The sequence below is a fragment of the Podarcis gaigeae genome, assembly GCF_964106915.1.
Source record: "Podarcis gaigeae genome assembly, chromosome: 3".
NCBI classification, from domain to species: Eukaryota; Metazoa; Chordata; class Lepidosauria; order Squamata; family Lacertidae; genus Podarcis; species Podarcis gaigeae.
Window position 1 is genome coordinate 107,288,485 of NC_139680.1, and position 21,986 is coordinate 107,310,470.

Below are 21,986 nucleotides of genomic sequence, written 5' to 3' on the forward strand. Positions count from 1 at the left end.
CTTGCAGCATTTTTTGAGTTTGCAAGGAGCCAGACATTGTTTCCTTTTATTTGAAAAAATAAAATGCTGTCAGTACATAGGAAGTTGCTGCCGGGTTGCGAATTGCCCAGAAAAAAAACAGCCTCTACTCCTTTTCCTCTAATGGAAGTTTGATATGCAGAAGTCAGCAAGTGATGCTTTTTCATGGCATGGGTGGTTTCTTGTTGTATCTGTCGTTTTGTTTCCTCCTTTCTTGTTTTTCTTTTTCTTTTGTTTCAAGAAATCTGCTGGGCCGAATCAGACAAATGATTGCTATAGCTCAGTACTATCTCCAGTCAGGGATGTAAGGAGGCAGCGGTTTCTTTTTCTGACCTGTATTCCTCACATTCAGCTCGCTATCTGCTAATGAATGCATGCTTTGATGCAAATGAAACACCAGAACAATGAAAAAATGTTATTAAGTGCATAGTCTTTGCAGACTTAAGAATGACAACAATGTAAACAAATAATAATAATAATAATAATAATAATAATAATAATAATAATAATAATTTATTTGTACCCCGCCCATCTGGCTGGGTTTCCCCAGCCACTCTGGGCAGCTTCCAACAAAGATTAAAAATACATTAAAAGGCCACACATTAAAAACCTCCCTGAACAGGGCTGCCTTCAGATGTCTTCTAAATGTCAGGTAGTTGTTTATCTCTTTGACATTTGATGGGAGGGCGTTCCACAGGGCGGACGCCACTACCGAGAAGGCCCTCTGCCTGGTTCCCTGTAGCTTTGCTTCTCACCATGAGGGAACTACCAGAAGGCCCTCGCCGTTGGTCCTCAGCATCCGGGCAGAACGATGGGGGTGGAGATGCTCTTTCAGGTATACTGGGGAGGGAGCCGGCGTTTGTCCACAGACAACTTTCCGGGTCAATGTGGCCAGCATGACCAAACTGCTTTTGGTGAAACGAAACACCGTGATGGAAACCAGAGCTCACGGAAATGCCGTTTAACTTCCCACCACAGCAGCGGTACCTATTTATCTACTTGCACTGGTGTGCTTTCGAACTGCTAGGTTGGCAGGAGCTGGGACAGATCAACGGGAGCTCACCCTGTTGTGGGGCTTTGAAGCTCTGACTTTCCAATTGGCAAGCCCAAGAAGCTCAGTGGTTTAGACCGCAGCGCCACCCCCTGGTCACCGGGCTTGGCTTGGTATGCCTCCAGCAGAGGAAGCAGAGCACAGCACTGTTCAATGGCAGGCTGCTCCTGAGCATGAGAGAGGAAGCTGCACCGTGCTGGCTGCCTGCTCAGCTCCCTCCTGATAATGCAACGTCGTGCCCATGACGTCATGCGTGTGCCATATGTTTGCTTCTGGTCTAGACTGACTGGCAGCAGCTCTCGGGGGTTTCAAACAGAAGGCCTTCCCAGTCCTACTCAGAGATGCTGAGGAATGAACCTAGGACTTTCTGCATTTGACCAACTTGAATTTTTCAACTTTCAGATTCCAAAAACGAGGGGTGCTAAAAAGTTGTAACGTGATTTGGGAATTCAAAATATATTTTGCTTCAATTAATACAGTGGTACCTCGGGTTAAGTACTTAATTCGTTCCGGAGGTCTGTTCTTAACCTGAAACTGTTCTTAACCTGAAGCACCACTTTAGCGAATGGGGCCTCCTGCTGCACCCGCGCTGCCGGAGCACAATTTCTGTTCCTATCCTGAAGCAAAGTTCTTAACCTGAGGTAATATTTCTAGGTTAGCGGAGTCTGTAACCTGAAGCGTATGTAACCTGGAGCATATGTAACCTGAGGTACCACTGTATAATTTAGTTTTGCTTGGTAAAACTGCATAGAAATGCTATGTAAAACTGCATAGAAATCATTAACAACAATTGCCAAGTTCTTGCTGTTGAGTCTTCTTCTTCTTCTTCTTCTTCTTCTTCTTCTTCTTCTTCTTCTTCTTCTTCTTCTTCTTCAGCATTGAGTGGCCATTTTCAGAAGGTATTTTTTTAAAAAAATGGTTTTCCAAAAGCAGTTTATGTTCTTCTTCATCAAACGTAGCCTTCCCAAGCTAAATGCTGTCCAATCACAAAAATAATAGCAGATTTGAATTCCTCCCACCCAGAAACACATTTTTAAGACCCCTCACTGAAGAAATGTACAAAAAAAAATGTTTTACCCCCTAAAATGACACACCCTACTTCTGCATGCAAAGTGGACCCCCCACAACCGAGCTACAGCTCTTCCTCTCTTCCCTCTCATTACAATTTCCTTTTCTGTATAAGTTGCTCAGGGCTGCCAAGGACTAGACAAAATTGTTCTAGTGATTGTATATAGTCCTTGGTCGGCTGGTTGGTGTGCCCTGATTTAAATTATGCCTTGCAGTCTTAAGCAGAAGTTTTATAACCCACCCCCTGCCCAAATAAATCCTTTCGCCACTGCTTCACCCAAGCAGTTTTGAAAATGTCAGGAAAGTTGAGAAATAGCAATGCATTCTAGTTACTAGTTATGCCAAGCAGAATTAAGCGTTTCAGGGTTATCTGCCATGAAACACAACTGTATGCTGACCTAACCAAGATAAATGAGACCCCCAAACCGCATATCGAAACTCTTAATATTCTGCCCTGCAGTGTTTCAATAAGGTCTTTGCTGATGAGACATTTAAATAAACGCTGAACATGCTTCTCAAGAAAAATAATAACAATGATAGCTTAAATTCTATTATGGGAGAAAGGAGATTAACCAGAATTTCTGGCCATCTTCACGTATTTGGGCTTGCAAGCTTAAAAGATGCAGGCAAGCAAGGGTACAGAGTCAGCCTCAGCGCCGAATGCATCCTGTCCACAATCTCGTGCAGTGGTACCTCTGGTTACATACTTAATTTGTTCCAGAGGTCCATTCTTAACCCGAAACTATTGTTAACCTGAAGCACCACTTTAGCTAATGGGGCCTCCTGCTGCCACCGTGCTGCTGTGCGGTTTCTGTTCTCATCCTGAAGCAAAGTTCTTAACCCGAGGTACTATTTCTGGGTTAGCGAAATCTGTAACCTCCGCTAACTCAGAAATAGTACCTCAGGTTAAAAACTTTGCTTCAGGATGAGAAGAGAAATCGTGCTCCAACGGCACAGCGGCAGCGGGAGGCCCCATTAGCTAAAGTGGTGCTTCAGGTTAAAAACAATTTCAGGTTAAGAACGGACCTCCGGAATGAATTAAGTACTTAACCTGAGGTACCACTGTAGAATAGAATAGAATAATATTTCCCAGCACACACTGGATGGATGAAGACAAGGGTACCCCTGTACAGGTTAAAAAGACTTTCTCCCCCCCCCCCCAACCATGGATTCCCCCACAGCCAGCTACATTACATCTGAAGCCAATGGGCAGGCTCAGCATTTTCTCCTCATAAATCAGATCTGCACAACTTGCGGCCTGCCAAGCTGAACGCAGACCAAGCAGCAGCTCAGCAGGCAGTTCCATAAACCTCCTATGGGCGAGGTTTGGTCCAGTGGGTCACAGATTGTGTAGGGCAGTCATAACCGAAGCAGCGGCTCAGAAAGACCACATTATAGCAAACCTTTGCGCTATTCCCGAGTTCCCCCCCATCTCCCTCTTTCGTTTGAATCACCTATTCTGTTTTAATAAGTAGCGAAATTAATTTATATTCTGACCTTGCAATGGTTGTGATCTGCAATATTTTCACTTTGTTCTGTTCTGCTTGGCGTGCTGTTACCCTCCGTCCCCCATTACTGCTGAGCTAATCTGATGGATGTGCTGCATAATTCCATTTAGCATGTCCTTTCGGTCTCGATTCTCTTTTCCCTTTGAAATCCTAGACATTTCAGTGAATATGAAAGCGTAGCTATATGTAGGGCAAACGGTGCCCTTTCAAGCCTTCCTTTGCTAGGAGCACAGGGCTTCCTCTCAAAAGCAGATGGCTTTGCAGGGAGACAGAGGCAGAGATCACCCGTTGTTGTTGGATTTGGAGGGGGGGAGAGGGAGCTGCTATTCAGCAATTAACATTTGTTTAAATATTTTGAATTGAGCAAAAGCTGAAGGACTAGAAACATGAATTTCCCTCGCTACTTCATCAATCAACCAATGCATCTCATCTTCCACAGTAGAAGGCTGTGAACACGCTATGCCTTTAAAACACATTCCTCCCCTCAAAGCATTCTGGGCACTGTAGTTTCTTAAGTGTTGCTGGGAATTATAACTCTGGGAGGGGTTGTGACGTTAACATATGAGAGTGCTGGAGGTGAAATAGTTAAAAAAGGTTACCCAATCAGAACCCGGGGGTGGAGTCAGAGGGACTATAAAACCAGCTCTGGGAGGGGCGAAGGGGAGAGTTCGTTGGGAGGTTGGTTGGAGTGGGAGTGAATTGGGATAGAGTCTGTGGGTAGGTTGAGTTAGTCTAGCGAAATAAGCTGAGTCAGGAACAGTTAGGGGCTAGGAAGACAAGTAAATATCTGAGAGGTGGTTTAGTGAGTGAGAGCAGGGAGCGGAAGTTATAGGTCTGGATAGGCACCCCATGATTGTAATTGACCGATGCTGTTTATGAAACCACACGCTTGTTAAACTGCAATAAATAAACAGAAGTTTATGTTCCAATTTAAACCTGACTGTGCTCAGTATTGTACCAGGTAGGGCCTGAGTGGTGGCAGCGAGAAATAAAGTGGTGGCACAGGGATCAACAGATGGTGAAATGTCCGGGGACCCTGTGTGATCGCCACAGGGATAAACTACAGTGTCCAGAAGTCTGTGAGGCAAAGAACATGCAAGTGTACTAGTGTGGTGTACATGAACAACATCTTGAGCTTCTTGGAGAAAAAGCTGGGATAGAAATGCAACAAATGAATAAATACGCCCTCCTCCCACTCAACCAAGGCCTGGATCCACCCCCTCATGGGCCCGATGTGGATCATGTCTCTGGCCTTTTCCCGATCCCGCACACAGCCCTAAATTCTGCTGCTCTCCTTTGTATACTAAATTCAGAAGCCAATTTGACTGAAGTCAGTGGGGTTTGCTTCCAAGTGTTCCAGATGAATCCCATTGGTGGGGAAAGATGAATTATTCCAGCCACTCAAGAACTGGGGCAAGCCCCTTGAAACACGGCGTCTGGTGCCGTGGAGATGTAAGCTTATTCCCCCGCCCTTCCTAAAATTCACTTCCCTAAGCACTCGCTATTCCTGCTTGTTGTGAGCATTCATTTTATTCATAATTCAAGCACAGTGTGTGTGTGTGTGTGTGTGTGTGTGGACGACGACACCCCTCCAAGAGTCTTATCTGGATGCATTCCATTTATTATGCATTTGAGGAGTTTGCTTAAGATGCTGAACACACAAAAGACTGATAAATGAGAACATGTTGGGCTCGCTAAGAAATGTAGCTAATAGGGAGCGGATTAGATAATCCATTTCTCTCTGCGGCAGGGCAGCAACTCCTGCAACAGATCCAGCTCTTCCATCATTTACTTCCAAGTAAGCCCCACAAAAATCAGCGAGACTTACTTCTGAGTAAAGAAACTTATTCCTTTGAAATTTTGTGTGTGTGTGTGTGTGTATGTACACACACATACACTGCTTAGGGAAGTTAGATAGTTTTGATGGAAACTGGAGCAAAAATTTGCTTATTTGCCCCAGCATGGAAAGCCATTTTGCATTCGCTGTTTTTTTCTTTTCCAGTCTGCAGACAATATGTAATTGATGAATCCCCCCCCCCCAATTTGCACTGCGTTTCCTTTCCATTGAAAGGAATAGGGTGGAATAATGTGGTAATGTTACAGCAAATGATGTGAAATTCTGCCACAGGCAAAGCTAATAACATAGTTTTTGCCGGAAACTGCAGCAGAATGGAAACAGGGAGGATGAAAGTAGGACTGGAAATGGATGCCTATTGACATTTGTAATGATACTGATTATAATTATTTTAGCCGCTTTCAGTACCATCAGCCATTGTATCCTTCTGGGTCACCTTGTCAGAATAAAGCTTGGAGGCTCCAGTCCTTTCATAGAATCACAGAACTGTAGAATTTGGAAGGGACACTGAGGGTCATTTCATCCAACCCCCTGCAATCCAGGAATTCTGCTCATAGCCATCCTTGGGTGGACTCAAACCACCAAACATCTGGTTAACAGCCAACACGCTCACCCATTGCTTCACTGGGCATTCCCAGAAGGCAGTGCTCGGGAGTCACTTTCCCTACCCTGTGGTTTTGGGCTTAGTCGACTCACACCTCTTTGCGTTTTTCAGATTTCTAATTGACCGCAGGGGCTTTTCAGGTCCATAGGCACCTTCCAGACTGTCACTGTTTCCAAGTGGGGTTCAGTCACATACCGACCAATTCGTGTTGTGCAATTACACTCGTTTGGGGACATTGCCATGAAGTGAAAAGCTTCCTGCTGTCTGTGCAGTTTGAGCATATTACATAGATCCTGCCTCAACTGTACTGACTGCCAATTAGTTTTGGGGTGTGCTGGTTTTGACCTATAAAGCCTTAACCGGCCCAGAACCGCATTACCTCAAGGACTGCCTCTCCCCATACGAACCGACCCAGACCCTGAGATCTGTGGGATGTGGAACACAAGAGCAGTCAAGTACAACATTCCTAGAGTGAACATGTTTACACATGGGAAGGAATGTTTGTCCAGCCAGCAGGTAAACTTCCTGTTTCCTTCTGGGCTGGGACAGACTTCCTCTGCATGTGACTAGAGGTGGGTGTGGCCTCACCTGTGCAGGTAACGACAAAAGCACAGGGCAGGGCAGCCATCTCTCTCTCTTTGACTACATGCATCAAAGAAGCAACATCTGCTTAGCCAAAGATGCTCTCTTGGCTTCCAGCCAAGAGAGGACAAAGGGACTATCTCCTTATGAGATAGTTTCCAGGTGTTTGTTACTTTTCTAAGCTAAGTCTGCCTTCTGGGATCCGATTGTGAACAGAATACTTTTATAGAAGACTGTGTTGTGTCTTATCTTTTATGAGGGAATAATGGGAAAATACCAAAACAGTTATTACAGAGGCTTTAGCGAGCCTGAGCAAATGCATCCGCTGTGAGTTTAAAAAGGGGAATGTTACTCTGCTAAATTGTGAGCTTGTTAACACAAGTTGGAAAGGCTATAATCAAACAATATATCCTCTCCTGCATCCCTGAACATTCCCACAAGATCATCTTCTGAGGCCCTTCTTTGTGTGCCTCCTCCATGAGAGGTCTGGAGCGTGGCAACACAAGTGTGAGCCTTCTCTGTAGTGGCGCTTTCATTATATACTTTTAGGTGCCAAGTGAAAATGTTCCTCTTCAACCCGGCCTTTGGCTGATTAATAGTCTACAGCCTTTTAAATGTGCCTGAGGGAAGGGAGTTATCGTTATGCTGTTTCGTTTTGCTCATTTACCTGTTTTTATCCTGCATTTTATTCTGTGAACTGACCTGAGATCTTCTGATGAGGGGCGGTATAGAAATCTAATCAATCAATCAATAATAAATAAATCAAACCATAAGGGTAGGCCACAGAGCTCTGCAAGAGCCACTGATATCTGCGAGCCTGGTTTTGGCGTCATGAGGCGTCTTTACCTGATGCCCACCTGATGCCAGATGTAGGGTGAGTGGGTGTGGCTTGGGAAATGTGGCTTCTTGGGCCAAATCATGAACCCTGCCAGGCCAAAGAGGCCACAGGCAGAGGTTCTCCACCAATGCCTTAAATCAAGGATGGGGAATCTGGGGGCTTTCAGGTATTGCTGGACTCCAATTCCCATCAGCCCCAGTCAGCATGCCCACTGATGAGCAATGATGGGGGTTGTAGCCCAACAATAACTGGAGAACTAGAGGTTCCTCATCGCTGGCTTAGCAGGATACTGCCCTGTCCCTTTTAAAATATGTTTCCCCTCTCTCTAACTTTACAACAACTGCTTTAACACACAGTAATTTTTCGATCCTTCTGTCTCCCTCCCTCGCTCCTGTCCTTCTATACATTTTTTGGTTGGCTCGGATCACACTGACCTAATTCTATCCATCAACTCCTTGCCTCCTCCCGAGTTTTGCAACTCTGTACCTTGCGATCCTATCTTTTCAGCGTGACTGGCAAGATCCACTGACAGCCACCAAGTTGGAGGGGGCCACAAGCGCTCGCGCTAAATTTAATTCCGCATGCTCGCTGTGATGCACTGCCAGTCACTGGAATATCTTGGAGCTGGGACCCCTTCCAGGCTTAGGATAACATCGCCGTTTACCCACAATTCTGCTCATTTCCATACAGACTGTAAGCCAGGCCACATAACCAATTGCTTGTCTGGATATGACAGTAATTGTATGCAATTCAGCCTTCAAAGTTTCTTCTAACAATCTCACAGATCCCTTTCCTATCACTTTGACATGTCTCCACTTGGTGCATTATTCTCCAGCGATGACAATGTTATCTCTCTAGCAGATGTTAATACCCACATGGAAAGCTCCTGGAATGTCCTATTATTTGCTGTAATTTTCTTCCTCTATTTCCTGTGTGTGTGTGGGGGGGGAGAGAGAATGGTTTAGAAGTAAATTAGGAAAAGAAGAATACTTTTCAGTACATGAGGAAACAAAGAGGGCGAAAGGAGAACGAGTTGGGTACAGTGGATTGAATTTGGATCAAGGGCACCTGAAAAATCACTGGGGAATGAACCAATGGGTTGTCAGTTGGTAGCCTTTACAAGGCAACAGAAGCCTTACCCACAACATAGAGCTGTTGAGAGATGCAAAAGTTATTTGTTTAGCAGTTAGTTCCCATCCTACTTTCCAAACATCCCACGACTAGGTAAAAGTAAAGGGACCCCTGACCATTAGGTCTACTCGTGACCGACTCTGGGGTTGTGGTGCTCATCTCGCTTTATTGGCTGAGGGAGCCGGCGTACAGCTTCCGGGTCATGTGGCCAGCATGACTAAGCCACTTCTGGCAAACCAGAGCAGCGCACGGAAACGCCATTTACCTTCCCGCTGGAGTGGTACCTATTTATCTACTTGCACTTTGACGTGCTTTCAAACTGCTAGGTTGGCAGGAGCAGGGACTGAGCAACGGGAGCTCACCCCGTCGCTGGGATTCAAACCGCCAACCTTCTGATCAGCAAGTTCTAGGTTCTGTGGTTTAACCCACCGCGCCACCTGCATCCCTATCCCACGACTAGTGGAATCTTTAAGGAATTGCTGGGGCCATGTTGGCACGGCAGCGCCATCGGTGACCCCACTCCTGCACTGCACCTCTGAGAAGAGGGAGAACTAAATGGAGCGGGTCCTTTGGCAGAGGTGATGGAGCGGCCCTGCTGATCTTCAGCTCCACAGCAGCCAGATGGAATAGCTGCTGCTAGATGTCAGACGAAGGAGGGAGGAGTGCTTTGGAGCTTCCGTCTTCCTTTCAGCATAGGTTGAGGGTGTTCTGCTTAGGAGCAGAGCCTGTGCATCAGTTGTCTCAATGTTGTGAAATGAACTATCTCCTGGAACTGCAATTTACTGCTCTTCCAGAGGGAGGCAACAACATTTTTATTTATTTATTGCAACATTTATTTATTGTTACATCCCATCTTTCCTCCAAGGAGCTAAAGGGAGTGTAAATTTATCTTCACAACAACCCTGTGAGGTAGGTTAGGCACAGAGACAGTGACTGGCCCAAGGGCACCCAAGGAGCTTTATGGCTGAGAAGGGATTTGAACCCTGGTCTCCTAGGTTCTAGTCCAACACTCTAGTTACATGGGCAGCAGAATGACGTATGGCAAGGGGGGGTGTAACACACACACACACACACACACACACACACACACCTTTAAAAAGCTCAATAACTTTGACTAGATTTTCAATATGGCAACCCTATATTTGGTCTTTGGTTCATCTGGATTCCCTTGTTTGTTCATATTGGTGTTGCATTCTGTTTTTGTTGACCATTGAGTTTTTATTTACATTGTACACTGTACTGTTCAAAACCTTGAATGCTGGAAGCCTACCTGTGATAGTGAGTTTTTCCGAATTGGTGAGCTCCCCATGGTTTTTGGTTGAGGAATACTCTTGATCAGTGAAAACTGTGGACAGGAATAGCAAAAGCCGATTGGATTGGATCTTCTGCAGCGTCAGATCTAGGGCAATGCAGGCTGTTCCCCTGCACAGGGAGCTGAGGTGAGGGGGCACAAAATTGAGAAGGTCCAGCACTTTTTCCCCCTGCCAGAACTCACTGGAACTGAGTTCTGGCACCTCTCAGGTGGGCGCCATTGCAATGATAAGAGAACAAGTTCATGGTGAGTTCTGGTACCTCTTTTTCTAGCAAAATAGCACTGAGAAGATCCATAACTGAGAATAGCCATTGGGTGGGGACAAATGTTGGCCTTGCTCAGGGTATTACCATATTACCAAAGATTACCAAAGTCCACCCCTGATCTTCTGAGACTTCCATCACGTTATATAGACATTCAAAAGTGATGAAAGTGGGTTATCTTTTGCTGGAGCTCCCTGCTTCCCCCTAATGTTCACACCTGCTTCCACATAAGAACATAAGAAAAGCCCTGGTGGTTCAGGCCCTATCTGTGTGGGGCAGAGGTGCTACTCTGGCTTCCCAGCAGGTAGGTCGCAGCTGCTTACTGGGACGAGTTAACAGGGAGCCAGGAACAGTGCAAATGTACTGTCAGAGCCAATCTGGGAAGCAAAAATGACCTCCTCTAACAGGGAAGTTTTGTTGCTGTTCTGCCCCACCCCAACAGGGAAGTATTAGGGATTTGTATGCTCTGCCCCAGGGACACGGGTGACGCTGTGGGTTAAACCACAGAGCCTGGGACTTGCCAATCAGAAGGTTGGCGGTTTGAATCCCCACGACAGAGTGAGCTCCCGTTGCTCGGTCCCAGCTCCTGCCCACCTAGCAGTTCGAAAGCACATCAAAGTGCAAGTAGATAAAATAGGTACCACTCTGGTGGGAAGGTAAACGGCATTTCCGTGTGCTGCTCTGGTTCTCCAGAAGCAGCTTTGTCATGCTGGCCACATGACCCGGAAGCTGTCTGCGGACAAACGCCGGCTCCCTTGGCCTATAGAGTGAGATGAGCGCACAACCCCAGAGTCAGTCACGACTGGACCTAATGGTCAGGGGTACCTTTAACTTTAAATGCTCTGCCCCACCTGCTGCTTAAGCCTTCAAGGGGAGTGTAACCCCACCCAGAAGAAGGAAGCCTTCTAGATTGAGCCTCGTCTTGTTGGCTGTCATCTGGCCCTGCGATGAGGTCATAAAGCATGACTTCCAGGGAGGCTCTGAGTCCTGCCAAACTTCTTCTCAGACATTAACTGCTGTTGGCCGCGACTGCTTGTTACAGAACAAAAGCGGAGGAGAGAGACTGGCACGACTGTTGCCGTCCTTGTAATTCAGTTTATGGGATCAATGGAGCTGTCTGGAGCCACCTTGGATGGAGTGTCATAATTGAAATCAATGAGTTTACACCAAGTGAAAAATCACCTCGTGAACAAAACTGGGCTCACGATCGCACTCAGTTCGAGAAAGAGCAGCCTCTTTATTAGATCTTTATGAAACAAAAGCCCACCTTCGTATGGCATTCCCACACTCTATAATAACAAAAAAGGGCTGATAAATACCCAAAGTGTACCTTTCAGGTTTTCTGCAATTTAGCAGAATTTTCATGCCCGTAATCTACTTTCCTTGCTCAGCATCTACTTGGAACTTTTTGGATTTTTATTTTTATTTTTACAGCCCCAGATCTCCTGTTCATAACAGACAATTTATGATCCCACAGCCTGAATCGTAAGTGCTGGTAAACAGGTTCTTGGGGAAGATTTAAGTTAGGAGGACAGCGCCTATAAAGAGGAACAAGAATTCATTACATTTCGCAGATGGAGCCGATAAAAGGAAGGAAAAAAATCCATATCTTTGGGCAGCTGTGAAAGGGGAAAAAAAGAAAGAAAACCTGAAACCTTCACAATGCACTGTGGTTCTGTTGCAAAGCTTTATTCAAATGGTCTGTGAAAGTTTTAAATCAATGGTTTATTGGAGCAGAGGGGAAAGGAGAACTAAGCAGTGCTTTTTAATGGGACAGCCCTTGCCCACCATGATTTGAACGATGCTGAAATTGTATATATGGCATCACTAGAATTAAAAAGATGAGGCTTGCAAAGCACTGTGTTCAGACAGCTAATGCTTGCTTGCAGCTCACTTTGATGGCTCCTCCCTTCTGATGCTCATGGGTTTAATCTGTGTATAGGCAAAAGAGCACCCATGTATACAATCTATTATAATTATTTTAATTTATTACCCACTGTTCCCCTCAAGGTCCCATGTCTGGTAGGAGCAAATTATAACACAACATCTGGCGAAAAATACAGGAAAGACTGCTGGGCAGGCTGCAATGACCCCTGGGAGTGGGGTCCAAGTGTCCCCATTGGCTGGGAATGCCTGTCCAAGGGCTGCCGGCATTGGTCAGTATCTGACCGCTGGGCAATCTGGCCTGCCATTGGTCGGATCACCAGGCCAGGGGCCTGGCTGCAACACTGTCCACCAATGAGGGTGAGCGGACTTATAACACAACATCTGGATGAGATCACTGGATGAGGTTACTGTTAGGTGGCTTTGTAGCTAGTTCCTCGTTATCCTGGCAAAAAGGGACAATTAGATGACCACCTCTCATGGATGCGTCTTAATAATAATAATAATAATAAAAATTATTTATATCCCTCCCTCCCCAGCCGAAGCCAGGCTCAGGGCGGCTAACAACAATCAACAATCAAACAATCAGATATTCACACATTCTAAAAATATTTCATTATAAAAATCAATTAAAATCAAATTAATGGCAACTAATTAAGCAAGATTCTAAGCAGGTTGCCAGAGGAGGGAGTCAGGCTGCGCCCTGACCAAAGGCCTGGTGGAACAACTCTGTCTTGCAGGCCCTGCGGAAGGATGTCAGGTCCCGCAGGGCCCTAGTCTCTTGTGACAGAGCGTTCCACCAGATTGGAGCCGCAGCCAAGAAGGCCCTGGCTCTAGTTGAGGCCAGCCTAACCTCTCTGAGGCCTGGGACCTTGAGGATGTTATTATTTGCAGACCGTAGGTTTCTCTGTGGGGCATACCAGGAGAGGCGGTCCCGTAGGTACGAGGGTCCTAGGCCATATAGGGCTTTAAAGGTTAAAACCAGCACCTTAAACCTGATCTTGTACTCCACCGGGAGCCAGTGTCTTCTTTTTTTAGTTTTAGTTTTTTTGTTTATACTTTTCAAATTTATACATTCCATTAGTTTTACAATCAATTGAATATTTCAAAATTTGACTTCGCTTTCTGCGGTTCCTTAAATTTATTTTTAAATACTTATGCATATCCAAATTCATTTAACTTGCTCCTTTAATTATCTACTGTGAATATATACTCTTATAAAACTGCAGGTTATTACAACAATCCTGCTAATGTTTTTATCTGTTTACAATTTATCTGCAAATATTCAATAAACCATTTCCAGTCTTTTATAAAAAGTTTGTTATCTTGATTTCTTACTCTTCCGGTAAGTTTCTCCATTTCTGCATATTCCACAAGTTTTTGTATACATTCCTCCTTTGCTGTGACTTCTGCTTCTTTCCACTTTGGGGCAAGCAGCTTTCTTGTAGCATACATAAATACATTTCCATACAATTTAGGTAGTTCTGTCCCTATAATTCTCCAAATAAAAGTTTCTGGTTTTTTTTAAAAAAATAAAAGTTATTTTGAACATCCTTTTCAATTCATTGTATATCATTTCCCAGTCAGGGATGCTTTAGTTGAGATGCCTGCATTTCAGGAGGTTGGACTAGATGGTCTGTGGGATCCCTTCCAAGTCTACAATTCCATGATTCTATGATTCTCCTCCAACCCTTTTCAGGGGTTGCTGTAGGGGCCAGATCACAACTGGAAAGAAGCTGAAAAAGCCACCTCCAATTAGCGGCCGGCTAGTTGTTGTTAGGACATAGTTCCATTCCACCTTAAAAGGAACAGGCATGACTGTTGTGTGTCACATGCCTGTTTACTTCCAGCACAGGCTTGCTGGGAACTTCCGTTTGTATATTGCTTTTGCTATACTGCTGTTTGCTTGCACACAAAGGAAAGCAGACATGTTTTTCCCTTTGTTCCTGATGCTGAATAAACGCCTGTAAATAATGCTTACACATGTCTCTGTCTGCCACTTCCGTTGTGAGAAGTTATTCACTCTGCTGCTTAGAGCGTGCCAAGTCTCTAAAGGTCTCTGAGGCTTGTGTCACTGATTGATGCTGTTCTGAGAACCGGAGTTCGCCCAGCTGCCGGCCTGCCAAATGCCCCCGTCTCCCCAGACACATCCCAACAGTTGTGCCTCTCCTGTCAAATGTGCCTCTGCTGCAGCGATGAGGAACCTCAGGCACAGAGACCAAATGTGTCCCCCAGGGCTTCTCTATCTGGTCCTCAGGTCTTTCCGCAGGCAACACCCTCTAGCCACACCTCTCACCAGCCCAACCAGAGGGTGCTTTTTCAGCAAAATAAAACCATCCAGGTCAGGAATTCCAACTTGGCTCTGCGATCGTAGGTTCCTGGGGGCCATGGGTGCGATGCAGCGTGCATGGCTCCGGCACTCAAATTTATGTGGAATTTTATGGGTGCTCAGGCACCCAGGACCCCAAGGAGTTGGCAGCTATGATCCGGGTTATTTATTTACTTATTTAAGGGTGTGGTTAATGGCCCCAAAACCCCAGAAAGTTGCTATTCTGAGCTAAAGGACCAATGGCCTCACTAGGTCTAAGGCAGATTTACATGAAGCAATCTCCAGAACTAGGCAAGTACCTTTGACAGATCATAGGACTATTGTGATTGTATTTCTTCTTCTTCTTCTTCTTCTTCTTCTTCTTCTTCTTCTTCTTCTTCTTCTTCTTCTTCTTCCAAAAGCCGAAGGAAAAAGAATCTATTACAATAAAGCTCATGGTGCTTCTTTAAAATAAATAAAGAAAAGAGTTGCTAATCTTCTGAAAGTAATGCTTAATCAACAATGTAAAGAAAGAAAGTAACTAAAGAGCTCTGTCTAGTTAATTAAATAAAATCAGGTATTCTGCTGGAAGCACTTAATGAACCATGAGTAATATAATTATTTTCAGAAAATTGAAGCAGGAAAAAGTAATTACTTATTTAAGACTAAATAATTACAGCTCGCTCTTCAGTATAAGGCGAGACATCCCAAATACTAAATCAAAGTTGCACTTTTGCGTCTCCCTCCTCCCCCAGTTGGATTGTAACACATGTACACCTATGGACGTCTTGATCCTTTCAATGTGGTGGCTTGGGCTGTAGAGTCTAAAGCTGGCCTGGGTAATCAAAGTGGTTCACTAGTTATCTGTTTTCACTATCTCCATCACCTCCCATTTTTTTTTTTAGTCCCACTTGGAGAGGAAGAACACAAGAAGGTTTATTGGCTGGTCATTTTTATTTATTGACTTACTTACAGCATCTATGAACCACCCATTACCCTCTTGAGGCTCTCAGAATGGCTTACAGAAACCAGTTTCAAGACGGTCCCTGCCCTCAGGCTCACAATCTAAAAAGGCATGACATGCGAGGGGAGAGGAATGGGGAGGGAAGAGGGAAAAGCAAGCTCAAATTCTTAAAGTTACACTTCAGGTTACAGTTGTTAAAACCTCAGCTGATACAAGTGGTGACTCTGGAAGTACTGCATATGAGATAACTGGCCTCATACAACCAACGTGCTTAAGTCTAATTAAGTCTTGCAGGAATTAATGCTATAGAGTGAGCGCCGCAATCCCAGAGTCGGCCACAACTAGACCTTTACCTTTAAGCTATTCTGCCAGACTTAGCTAGGTCACTTCCCTTCATCTTGGGAGGAAAATAATCAAGCTTATTGTTCCCTTAGGCTTCTGAGAAGCTCAGACCGCACGGCTCTACAAGCTTTTCTCTTGTTCCTATACCAATCATTTAGGACCTTTCACCACTGTAACTAAGCCAAGTTTTATTCTGTGTGTTTTCTGGAAGCTGTATGGAAAAACACATGAACCTGACCTTTCGAGATTTTGTAAGTAAACCACATTTAACTTACCAAATGTGAGGGAAGAGGGAAATTTTGGAAGGAAGCCACAAGGGCATATTTAAAGATCTAACAGACTATATTTCCATGCTTTGCTTTGCTGCATGTTTTACAGATGGATAGAATTATGGGAACCAAATACTGAACTAGTTAGGCCTTTGTTCTGTCCAAGTAAGGCTCTTCTGACATCTTAATAGAATATATATATTCTATTAAGATGTCAGAAGAGCCTTACTTGGACAGAACAAAGGCATATATATATATATATATATATATGCAGGTTTTGGTGTCCTCGGGTGTCTTCCCGTGTAAAAGTTGGGGTGTCTAGGCGACGTTTCGACGAGGTCTCACTCGTCATCTTCAGGCTGGTGCTTTCGGCTTCTTGTTACAACAAGAAGCCGAAAGCACCAGCCTGAAGATGACGAGTGAGACCTCGTCGAAACGTCGCCTAGACACCCCAACTTTTACACGGGAAGACACCCGAGGACACCAAAACCTGCATTCCTGTACCCGTGAAAATCTACGAAAGCATATATATATATATATATATATATATATATATATATATATATATATATGTTGCCCTAGGTTTGATTTATTTGCTGGTGTTCTGACGAAATGTTCCCCCCCAGAAACTTACTTGCAGAACATTCTAGTTCCTACTATCATTTAAGTGTGGTACCATTGAAATTCAATGGCACTTATTGTAAACTGGATACAGAAATAATCACAGATTATTATTGTCTGTGCAACATGTATGAGTGTATTCAAGTGATTCGTTTATAGCTGTTTTTGAACGGTGAATCCCCATGTCTAAATCTCACCTCACCCATGAACTCATACAGAAAAGCTACAATTATATGCCTCAGCCCACCCCCCTGCCCTGCCAGCTATCTATAATGTGAGGATAATACTGGACTATAAGATTATCCCAATAAAATTGCCTCGCACCTCTTAATTCAGCCTTATCCTTTTCTGAACAGCTTTGCAAATGGTGTGAGGAAAAGCGGAGGAATTGGGAGAACAAAAGGATTTCTGCTTCCAGTCGTCTAATAAATAGAGATAATAACTCAATTTTATTTTTAATATCTCAGACTGAAAGGTCAAGCAAAGCGAATATTGGAAGTCCAAGGTAACATTATCCCCTAGCAAAAGCCATTTCCCAGTGGCAGAAATGTAGCATTTGAAAACCAGCACAAAATCAAATTAGTCTGCTTTTAGACAGCATTAAGGGCCATGGGGTGGTAATGGGGGGAAAAGCAATATTAATATCTAAATTTCTTCTGGCTCCTCAGGCTGTGAATTGAAAACTGGCTTAAAGTAAACCCAGGTAGGGGGAAAACCACAATACAATTCATAAATCTGTTACTGCTCAAAAGGCTCTTGCCTTAAATACCTGGGACAGCAATCTTCCTTGGCAAATAGTCTATTATAACAAAAGTTTCCTGGACTCCTCTGATTAAGACAGTATCTCTGCAAATCACTCGAGAGCATGTTTAACAGTCATGCCGACTCTCTGCTTAAGTGGATATCTAGTTCAGGGCTGAGTCTTTTGTTCACCTGGCATATGTCTAGTGGGCTGCCTGATGAACAAAAGAACATTAAGTGGAGCCCTGTTCAGGCCAGGCACTGGAACTCGCCGCAGCTGGGCAAATGCCAAGGCCCCTGAGGTCTTAGATGCCAAGGACTGGCTGGATGAAGAGGAGCGGTTGGAGGCACCAGGCAGGGAACTCCCAAGGGAACCCCCAGAGGAGGAAAGCTCAGAGCCAGGGGTTTGGTGGTGGGACATCGAAGAGAGGTCAGAGGGAGAAGATTGAGAGGAGGAGAGGAGGGACTGGATGCTGAAGGGGCAACAGGGCTTAGTGAGCAGGAAGAGCCGGTGACAGGGAGCAGTTCAGACTCTGAGGTGGAAGCAGAGGAGGGTCAGGTCAAGAGGCTGCTGAAGAATCCAGGGAGTCCCCCTCTCCTGCTGCGACAAACTCCCCTCCCCCTGGTCTCCAAGAACACACAGACTCTATGTGAGTGTCTGGAGGCGGTTGGAGGATGGATGGCGGCTAACAGATTTAGGTTGAATCCTGACAAGACAGAAGTACTGTTCTTGGGGGACAGGGGGCGGGCAGGTGTGGAGGACTCCCTGGTCCTGAATGGGGTAATTGTGCCCCTGAAGGACCAGGTGCACAGCCTGGGAGTCATTTTGGACTCACAGCTGTCCATGGAGGCGCAGGTCAATTCTGTGTCCAGGGTGGCTGTTTACCAGCTCCACCTGGTACGTAAGGTGAGACCCTACCTGCCCGCGGATTGTCTCGCCAGAGTGCTGCATGCTCTAATTATCTCCTGCTTGGTCTACTGCAATGTGCTCTATGTGGGGCTACCTTTGAAGGTGACCCAGAAACTCCCATTAATTCAGAATGTGGCACCAAGACCACATAACCCCAGTATTGAAAGACCTACATTGGCTCCTGGTATGTTTCTGAGCACAATTCAAAGTGTTGGTGCTGACCTTTAAAGCCATAAATGGCCTCGGCCCAGTATACCTGAAGGAGTGTCCCCACCCCCATCATTCAGGCTGGACACTGAGGTCCAGCTCCAAGGGCCTTCTGGTGGTTCCCTCCCTGTGAGAACTGAGGTTACAGGGAATATCAAAAAGAGGAGGAGCCTTAGAGAGGGTCGAAGGCAGGGACCTTCAAATCCTTACAACTGCTCTATAGGGACAAGACCTGATAGAAAGTTTCTGAGTTGTATGCCTTTGCCTATGGTTTTCCCAGTAGTGATGTATGGAAGTGAGAGCTGGACCATAAAGAAGGCTGTTCACCGAAGAATTGATGCTTTTGAATTATGGTGCTGGAGGAGACTCTTGAGAGTCCCATGGACTGCAAGAAGATCAAACCTTTCCATTCTTAAGGAAATTAGCCCTGAGTGCTCACTGGAAGGACAGATTGTGAAGCTGAGGCTCCAATACTTTGGCCACCTCATGACTCCCTGGAAAAGACCCTGATGTTGGGAAAGGTGGAGGGCACAAGGAGAAGGGGGCGACAGAGGCCGAGATGGTTGGACAGTGTTCTCGAAGCTACCAGCATGAGTTTGACCAAATTGCAGGAGGCAGTGGAAGGCAGGAGTGCCTGGCGTGCTCTGGTCCATGGGGTCACGAAGAGTCAGACATGACTAAATGACTAAACAACAACAACAAAAACAACAACAACAACAACAACAACATGCCGTTGCCTTGAATAAAGAGTTAACTTCGCTGACAATGAAGCCCAGACATCTTTCATGCTGACTCCAGCCCTGACAGTGGGCAGGGATGGGAAATCTCAGGCCTGGCGGGTTGAATACAGCCTTCCAGACTTTCTTGGCTCTCTCCCCAAACCATGCCCCTTTCTCCCTAGGTCATGTGCCCTTGCCAGTTGTGCTTCGCACCCACCATGAATATGTTTGCCAGGATTGAGTGTGTACCTGAACTTGCGCCACGTCTCTCGCTTGCCTGGCTGGAGAAAAGAGAAGGATGTGTGATCATATATACAAACCAGCCTACTGTGTCAAGATAAAATTTACACCCGCTGCTCTGCCTACTTGTGCCATCACTGTGACCACCTGACCAGATAAATTGCCTGGTGGGGAACATGGTGAGGCAAGAGCAATTGTACACTTCAGAAACATGGGACAGAAACCAGGATTGGAGAGGAAGGATTGTATGGTCTGATGGCTTCAGTTGCGCTCGTCTGTGTTCCCGGTCCATGATGCGGCATATAATTAATGGGCTCATTTGGGGAAATTGATTTTTAGAGCTGATTAGCTCCGAATCAACAGTAAATGGCAGAGCGATGAAAGTATTTCAGAGAAATGGAGGGTTTGGGGTGGGAAATCCAGGCTGCCTAGCTGCTTGTTTTCACTTTGCATGAAGGGAAGATCAGTCGATTTAGATCTAATGAAATGGGCCTGTGAACGGCTGAAGGTCAGCGATTAGCAAGTGTGATTATTTGGAACCGAAGACGTGGCTATTATTACCAAGTGTGATTTTCTTAGCATTCAAGATGAAAGAGGAGCATACCTGTAATTATTGCAGTCTAACCGGAGGGAATCAGCAGAACAGCGCCAGGTCGATTTGACCTACAAGAGAAAAGTTGTTTAACACTTTCCAAAGTGACTCAGCAAGAGACTTCCCTCCTTATTCCCCCCCCCATTTTAATTTTTCTTCCCCCTTGTGAGGATACGAACACTTAACCAGTCCTTGGACAACTGGGGGTCATGACTCCTTCTGTTGCCATGAGAAAGATTTATTGCATTCTCTGCTACAGATGATGTAATCCGTTACCATGCTAATCATCCTCTGCTGGAAGCATTTTTAACTACCCAAAATAGGAGACCTCTGAAATTCTATTCATAAAGCAAAAAGGACTAAAGGTAAAGGGTGGGGCTTCATTTGTTTTTTGGTGGGGAGAAGGAATACTGATTTCTTTTCGATTTTCGTCCCTTGAGGGCAGAATATTCTATTCTGCTTTGGTCAGACCACACTTGGAATACTGTGTCCAATTCTGGGCACCACAATTTAAGAAGGATGTGTTCTTATATTGTTTTGCAAATTGTAAATTAGGTAGTTTTGATTAACAGACTTTCTCCCCCTATCCACAGCTAAGGTGATAATGATAAGATGTACTGAATGATAAAATGTCCGTTTTCTGTAAATCAGCCTTGTGGTTTACTGGGAACTGTTATGGTTGGTAGGTACAAACATTTGTCTCAGTGGTCTCTCTGTGGGAGGTTAGACCAACTGTACTGGAATAGTTGGGTCAATGGAAACAATAACTGAGTTGCTACTTGACTCAAATACCAATATGAAGATGAAAGTGTACCAGGCTTGCGTGTTAAGCACGCTGTTTTATGGAAGTGAGTTAAAGGCAATTTACACCCACCAGGAGTGAAGCTTCAATACCTTCCTTATGTGCTGTGTCAGGAGGATGTTAGGCATAACATGGCAAGACAGTCTCAAAGAAAGATGTGCTCTTCCAAGCCCATATTCCCAGCATAGGGATGTGGGTGGCACTGTGGTCTAAACCACTGAAAAGCCTCTTGGGCTTGCCGATCAGAAGGTTGGCGGGTTGAATCCCTGTGACGGCGTGAGCTCCCGTTGCTCTGTCCCAGCTCCTGCCAAGCTAGCAGTTCAAGAGCACACCAGTGCAAGTAGATAAATAGGTACCACTGCAGCAGGAAGGTAAACAGCATTTCCGTGCGCTCTTGCTTCCGTCACGGTGTCCCGTTGTGCCAGAAGTGGCTTAGTCATGCTGGCCACATATCTGTGGACAAATGCCAGCTCCCTTGGCTTGTAAGCGAGATGAGCGCCGCAACACCATAGTCGCCTTAGACCGGACTTAACCGTCCAGGGGTCCTTTACCTTTTTACCTATTCCCATCCTATTCTCAGCAATGTCTACTCTGAGTAAGTATGGTTGAGCATCACTCTGAGATTCCCTTCTCTTCTTCTCACCTCCCCTCTTGTTGAAACTGAGGGGACGACACATTTAACATGCAGGGCTTCCTGTAAAGGATCCTGATTCCTGCAGTTCACTCCCTCCCAGAGCTGCAGTTCCCAGCACCTGTAACAAGCCTCCTTCTTTGGTAGTGAGAAACCTTGTGCTTTTAAGGTTTTAAAGATATGGTGCAGGTGTGACCTCGCTCGCCGCTCTGGGCAGTAAAATGGGCTGTAATTTCCTTGGGGCGGGGCCCCCTATCTCTCTTCCAAAACCCACAACGATGCTGATTACAATAACGGCGATAATGGATAAGTTTTGCTTGCGCAGAGAAGTCGCTGGAAGCTGCAGCAGCCTCTACGCAGAGAGGAATATATATATATAGCACCGATAATGCCGAGGAGAGAGGATATACAAATGAAATAGGAGCCCGAGTGCAATGTGCGCTCCATATGGGATCTATGTGCTGGAATACTTTTCTGGCCTGACCAGGTGCTGAGCACATGATGCTTAGCACCTGAGATGCCCAGG